At 43.0% G+C, this 7,443-nt stretch overlaps 1 long non-coding RNA gene across 1 annotated transcript; it reads right to left on the reverse strand.

The window, feature by feature from the left end:
- Positions 1 to 1,586: 1,586 nt before the first annotated feature.
- Positions 1,587 to 6,141, reverse strand: LOC147341711 (uncharacterized). The gene is made up of 2 exons (XR_015157419.1): positions 4,769 to 6,141; positions 1,587 to 4,390 (listed from the first exon to the last, which is right to left on the reverse strand). It is a non-coding gene; the product is annotated as an uncharacterized LOC147341711 (long non-coding RNA).
- Between the last annotated feature and the right edge of the window lie 1,302 nt (positions 6,142 to 7,443).

Genomic DNA, 7,443 nt, shown 5'->3' on the forward strand with positions numbered 1-7,443 from the left:
ATAATTGCTATCAATCGATCTTAAAGTTTGCTAAATCCGTCTTCTGACAGTTCAAATCTCCTTTTGAGCCCTTGTAGTGAACTTTCAACTCTATTTTAAACTCCAGAATTTCTATTTGTTCTTTTAAAAAATCATTTCTCTTTCTTTTTAAAAAATTAATTGAAGTACAGTTGATTTACAGTGTTATGTTCATTTCTGCTATACAGCAAAATCTGCTACACACACATACACACACACATACACATACACACACATACATACACACACATACACACGCACATACACATACACACACATACTCATACGTTTTTTCCATTCTTTTGCATCGTGGTTTATCCAGGATATTGATCATAGTTCCCTATGCTATACAGTAGGACCTTTTTATCCATTTATACGTAATAGTTTCTTTATTGATTTTTCTCCACTTGATGAGATACTGTCATCACACACTTCTTTCCTTCTTAGGCATGGTTTCTATTAGCGCTTTGAGTGTATCTGTAGTCTCTGCTTTAAAGTCTTCCTGCTGAATTCAACATCTGGTCGGTCTGACCATCTCTGTTCTCTACTTCTCTCTTACTCCAGCGTATGAGTCATACTTTCACATTTCTTTTGCATGTCTTGTAACTTTTGTTGAAAACTGAACATTTTAGATAACATATTGTAGAAACATGAATACTGTTTCCCATCTTATGTAGCTGTGAGAATCTGCTTACTTTGCCTAAAGTTTCCTTATTTCTTGTAAATGGTGATGGTATCTCTGTTCCCACCTGCTAACCATGACACTTACTTCCATGACTTACTCAACCTGTAGAGTTGATGCTGATGAATGTCAGCTGGAGGAAAGTCACTAAAAGAATTCTGGTGCCCCCTACTTTCTAAGGGCTTCCCTGGTGGCTCAGGGGATAAAGAATCTGCCTTCAATGCAGGAGACCAGGGTTCGATCCTTGGGTTGGGAAGATCCCCTCGATGAGGGCATGGCAACCCACTCCAGAATTCTTGCCTGGAGAATCCCATGGACAGAGGAGCCTGGTGAGCTACAGTCCATGGGGTCACAAGAGTTGGACACGACCGAGCGACTAACACTCTCACACTTCCACCTTCTTTCTAATGATACAGTAAACTTGTTGGCTGAAAGGTTTAGCAGTGACACGAAAACTGAGTTAATATACTCTCTTCACATATAGTTCTTAAAATTGATAGATAGTCCTTGAACTTCTGGAATTCATCTGGTAGCAACAGCAACTAATTATCGGAGAACTTTTATATGAATGCTTGGCAACAAATAAAAGTGCTGAAATGTTCAAAATGTTGAACAATTTTTTTGTTTGTTTGTTTCATGGCTTCTTCTGGAACAACTTTGTTGAGATTTTCACTGATGGATGCAAAAGCAATGATGGATTAAACAGCCTGTGCCTTAAAGAAGCGGCAAAAAGTGTGACAGTACTATTGTGTCGTATTCTTTCCCATCATCACGGCTTCACAGCAATTTTCCGAAAAGGCACCTTCACCCAGGAATGTCCTTTACTCTTGATGAAGCAGTAAAAACTCTTAATTAAAAAAAAAAACTCTTAATTTTGTGAAATATATGCCTTGAGTACATGACTTTTTAATATTTTATGTGACTAAACAGGGAAATATATTAATCTAAGTATATAATATAATATATAATAAACTTGCATATTATATAACTAACATTACATATTTAATAAATATAATATATTATAAATATCTGTCACTTTGGCTTTACACCAAAGTACAATAACTCTTTCAAGCATTGCAATTACTTGAGCTGAGATCTTAACTAGCTTCTTCCTTCTCTTGATCACCATTTTTATTTGAAAGCATGATTGATTGACCAACTGTGCATATCAGTTCAGTTCAGTTGCTCAGTTGTGTCCGACTCTGCGACCCCATGAACCGCAGCACGCCAGGCCTCCCTGTCCATCACCAACTCCCGGAGTCCACTCAGACTCATGTTCATTGAGTCGGTGATGCCATCCAACCATCTCATCCTCTGTCGTCCTCTTCTCCTCCTGCTCTCAATCATTCCCAGCATCAGGGTCTTTTCAAATGAGTCAGCTCTCTGCATCAGGTGGCCAAAGTATTGGAGTTTTAGCTTCAGCATCAATCCTTCCAGTGAACACCCAGGAGTGATTTCCTTTAGGATGGACTGGTTGGATCTCCTTGCAGTCCAAGGGACTCTCAAGAGTCTTCTCCAACACCACAGAACAAAAGCATCAATTCTTTGGCGCTCAGCTTTCTTTGTAGTCCAACTCTCACATCCATACATGACTACTAGAAAGACAATAGCCTTGACTAGATGGACCTTTGTTGGCAAAGTAATGTCTCTGCTTTTGAATATGCTATCTAGGTTGGTCATAACTTTCCTTCCAAGGAGTAAGCGTCTTTTAATTTCATGGCTGCAGTCACCATCTGCAGTGATTTTGGAGCCCCCCAAAATAAAGTCAGCCACTGTTCCCACTGTTTATCCATCTATTTCCCATGAAGTGATGGGACTGGATGCCATGATCTTAGTTTTCTGAATGTTGAGCTTTAAGCCAACTTTTTCACTCTCCTCTTTCACTTTCATCAAGAGGCTTTTGAGTTCCTCTTCACTTTCTGCCATAAGGGTGGTGTCATCTGCATATCTGAGGTGATTGATATTTCTCCTGGAAATCTTGATTCCAGCTTGTGCTTCATCCAGCCCAGCATTTCTCATGATGTACTCTGCATAGAAGTTAAATAAGCAGGGTGACAATATACAGCCTTGATGTACTCCTTTTCCTATTTGGAACCAGTCTGTTGTTCCATGTCCAGTTCTAACTGTTGCTTCCTGACCTGCATACAGATTTCTCAGGAGGCAGGTCAGGTGGTCTGGTATGCCCATCTCTTTCAGAATTTTTCACAGTTTATTATGATCCACACACTCAAAGGCTTTGGCATAGTCAATAAAGCAGAAATAGATGGTTTTTTTGAACTCTCTTGCTTTTTCGATGGTCCAGTGGATGTTGTCAATTTGATCTCTGGTTCCTCTGCCTTTTCTAAAACCAGCTTGAACATCTGGAAGTTCATGGTTCACGTATTCCTGAAGCCTGGCTTGGAGAATTTTAGGCATCACTTTACTAGTGTGTGAGATGAGTGCAATTGTGCGGTAGTTTGAGCATTCTTTGTCATTGCCTTTCTTTGGAATTGGAATGAAAACTGACCTTTTCCAGTCCTGTGGCCACTGCTGAGTTTTCCAAATTTGCTGGCATGTTGAGTGCAGCACTTTCACAGCATCATCTTTCAGGATTTGAAATAGCTCAACTAGAATATAACTGTGCATATAAATTTTCTCAAAATGAACAAAGTGAGCCAGTCATTTCAAGGAAAACAACTGGAGCCACTGATACCATTTGGATTTTCAAGAAAAAAATTAGAATTCCGAAAAAAACATGCATCTGTTACACTGAGTATAATGGCTTCCCAATGATTAGAGTTTTCTGATGAGATTCACGGGGATGTTAACAACGTGACAGACTGATAGGCTGTTGTTTAGTCGCTAAGTCTTTTCTGACTCTTTGTGACCTCGTGAGCTGTAACCCTCCATGTTCCTCTGTCCATAGGACTCTCCAGTCAAGAACACTGGAGTGTGTTGCCATTTCCTTCTCCAGGGATCAAACCCGTGTGTCCTGAATTGGCAGGTGGATTCTTTACCACTGAGCCACAAGGGAAGCCCCACGATAGACCAATAGATAGATAGATGATAGAGTGTATAACGAATTGTGTCAATACCTGAAAAATCTACATAACTCCATGAACCGATATTTTCCAGATGACTTATAAATGATACTATGAAAATAATATATGGTAAAAGATCTGACCAAAATGCAATTTAGATAAATGATTTTAACTTAACAGTGTATGAAAGTTTATTGATATGATTTCAGATTCCACATTACGACTAACCTTGAAGAAACTACCACTTGTTAAGTTTTGGCATAACTTCAAGGAAGCATGGACTTTCTTGATGGCTCAGTGGTGAAGAATCTGCCTGCAATGCAGGAGACTCAGGAGATGCAGGTTCAATCCCCGGGTTAGGAAGATCTCCTGGAGGAGGTATGGCAACCCACTCCAGTATTATTGCCAGGAGAATCACATGGGCAGAGGAGCTGGAGGGCTACGGTCCATAGGGTCATGAAGAGTCAGACATGACTGAAGTGACTGAGCATCCATGTACATTTCAAGTTTCACAGAACGGTCCTGGAAAGGCCATCCAACTCCTCTTCCCTTTTCCTCCAACATATCTGTGTGAGGTCAGATTTTCTTCATGCACATCGACCAAACTAACATTTTGCAACAGATCAAATGCAGAAACAGATACTCCAACTGTCTTCCCAGGAGCCAGACACTGAAAAGATGTGCATAACATGTAAAACAACACCACTCTTCTCACTGAGATTCTATATTTTTTTAAAAAATCTGTATTTACTTTTCATTAAAAATAGACTGGGTGGCTCAGACAGTAAAGATCTGCCTGTAATGCAGGAAACCCAGGTTCAGTCCCTGAGTCGGGAAGTTACCATGGTAACACGACATGGGCTTATTGTTTTATTTTAAAATAACTTTATGCATTTTAATTCTTCAGCTTTAGGATGGTAAATATCAATAGGTATAAATGACATACACCAAAGCTCTTTGGGGCCTTAAGATCAAAATACTTGTGAACCACCTTTGAGGAGTTCCTAGAGATGTGGAAAGGGAGGGACACGGTGCCCTTTTCACTTACCGTATCCAGCTGTGGGAGACGCTTGAGCTGGCTGACACAAAGATGCCAAGCTTTAGGCATGCACCTGTCTTTTGGGCAGATACGATTAGCGTCCTCTCCTATGACCAGCAGGACACTTTCCTTCCCTTCTTGTTCTTGTCGAGTGTGTCTAATTGTCAGTTCTGGGAGGCACAGTCTTGGAAAGACCACACCAGCTGCTCATCATGGGAAAGTATCTCATGCAATTGGAAGTAAAACTGAACATAGCAGGAAAAATCCTTCTGGGGCGAATTTGGAAGGTGTTTTCCAGGCACTAAGTCGTGTCTCACTCCTCGCGAGCCATGGACTGCAGCACACGGGGCTCCTCTGTCCTCCACTATCTCCCAGAGTTTGCTCAGATTCATGGCTACTGAGCTGGTGATGCTACCTAACCATCTCATCTTCTGCCACTCCCTTCTCCTTTCGTCCTCGATCTTTCCCATCATCAGGGTCTTTCCTAACACTTTGGAAGATGTGATAAATGATTTCTGGTTCTGCTCGTCCCTGGGAAGCTTAGGAGCCTGGGCTGGACCATGGTGACTCCACGCCAGAGGGCATGACTTGAGACTTTCATCATCTATTTCTGATCTTCCCAGGGGGCTTGGTCAGAGCTAGCCTCTCTCCATCCTCATCCTCCTGCTGTCTCTCCCTAGGGGCAGGAGGTCATCCTGTCCACAACTAGATGTGATTTCTGAAAAGAACGTGGCTCACGTGTTCAGATGGAGTAGACTCAGCTGTTCCCACCCAACCCCATGGTCCCCCCTGGAAGTGCTAGTCTAGAAGCAAGGGTGCTCAGCGTCCAGGACACCTGTGTGGTTGTGGGGATATGAGAGGCTGAGACTTGGAAAGAGATTAAGGGACAGAGTACCGGGGAAGATCAGGATGTGAGCTGAGGAGGAAGATCCCACGCAGTGTAGCCCTGGAGGGACATTCTCCCAGGCATGACTCTCACATAAGGCAAAGCCACCAAGGTATAGCGGGTAGTTCAAAGTCTCAAACATCACTGAGATGATGGACACCAAGAGTCAGGCTTGTTCCAGTGTGCTGCAAATGTGTGGTAAAGATTTGGTTCAGAGAAAAATCCACAAGTAGAGACAGCGATTCTGAGAATATCGAGGCAGAAAACGAATGTGAGGATGAGGCAACGGGGGAGGAAACGTGACCGTGAGATACGCTCCTGAGATGATGCTTGGACTCTGATTGGCCAGTGACCCCACACAGGAAAAGACAAGCGGCTTTGAGCCAACTTGATAACACTCAGAGCCCCACTCTCCTAAGGAGCTCCTGAGGGTGGCTCAGTGGCCCAGGGAGAGAGTGGACTTCTCCAAGATCAGACTCCTCGAGAAGGTCCTTCCTGCTCTCACAGACAGGATCCTGGACTGAACCAGCACCCAAGGTAAGAGCGAGCCATCCGCCTCCTCCTTTACTACATTTCCCGGGTGGTAAGCTCGAGTCTGCTTCGGAGCCCAGAGCATCTGTGGCTTCTCAGGTTCCTCTTGCCTACCACTTCCCTGTGTCTTCTCTGACCTGCCATTGCCTTGTCGTTCATCCAACCTCTTCTCCCTGCCCCCAGGCTTCTGCCTGATGCTTTGATGGGGAACTCTGATGTCTCAATGGGGACCACACCACTGATGCCTAGGTCCTGCCCTTCTGGACATTTCTCCAATGGGGTTTCCCCATCATCTTAAAAGATGAAGCTGTGAAAGTGCAGCACTCAATATGCCAGCAAATTTGTGAAACTCAGCAGTTGCCACGGGACTGCCAAAGGTTAGTTTTCATTCCAATCCCAAAGAAAGGCAATGCCAAAGAATGCTCAAACTATCCAGCCAAAATAGCTCAGTTGGGAGAGTGTTAGACTGAAGATCTAAAGAATGCTTAAACTATCGCACAATTGCACTCACCTCACACACTAGTAAAGTGATGCCTAGAATTCTCCAAGCCAGGCTTCAGGAAAACCGTGAACTTCCAGATGTTCAAGGTGGTTTTAGAAAAGGCAGAGGAACCAGAGATCAAATTGACAACATCCACTCTCGAAAAAGCAAGAGACTTCCAGAAAAACATCTATTTCTGCTTAATTGACTATGCCAAAGCCTTTGACTGTGTGGATCACAATAAACTGTGGAAAATTCTGAAAGAGATGGGCATACCAGACCACCTGACCTGCCTCCTGAGAAATCTATATGCAGGTCAGGAAGCGACAGTTAGAACTGGACATGGAACAACAGACTGGTTCCAAATAGGAAAAGGAGTATGTCAAGGCTGTATATTGTCACCCCACTTATTTAACTTCTATGCAGAGTACATCATGAGAAATGCTGGGCTGGATGAAGCACAAGCTGGAATCAAGATTGCCAGGAGAAATATCAATAGCCTCAGATATGCAGATGACACCACCCTTATGGCAGAAAGTGAAGAGGAACTAAAGAGCCTCTTGATGAAGGTGAAAGAGGAGAGTGAAAGAGTTGGCTTAAAGCTCAACATTCAGAAAACTAAGATCATGGCATCCGGTCCCATCACTTTATGGCAAATAGATGGGGAAACAGTGGCTGACTTTATTTTGGGGGCTCCAAAATCACTGCAGATTGTGACTGCAGCCATGAAATTAAAAGACTCTTACTCCTTGGAAGGTAAGTTATGACTAACGTAGACAGCATATT

This window comes from Bos grunniens, chromosome 29, assembly GCF_055505025.1.
Source record: "Bos grunniens cultivar Pamir isolate PY7600 chromosome 29, Bosgru_T2T1.0, whole genome shotgun sequence".
Classification (NCBI taxonomy): domain Eukaryota; kingdom Metazoa; phylum Chordata; class Mammalia; order Artiodactyla; family Bovidae; genus Bos; species Bos grunniens.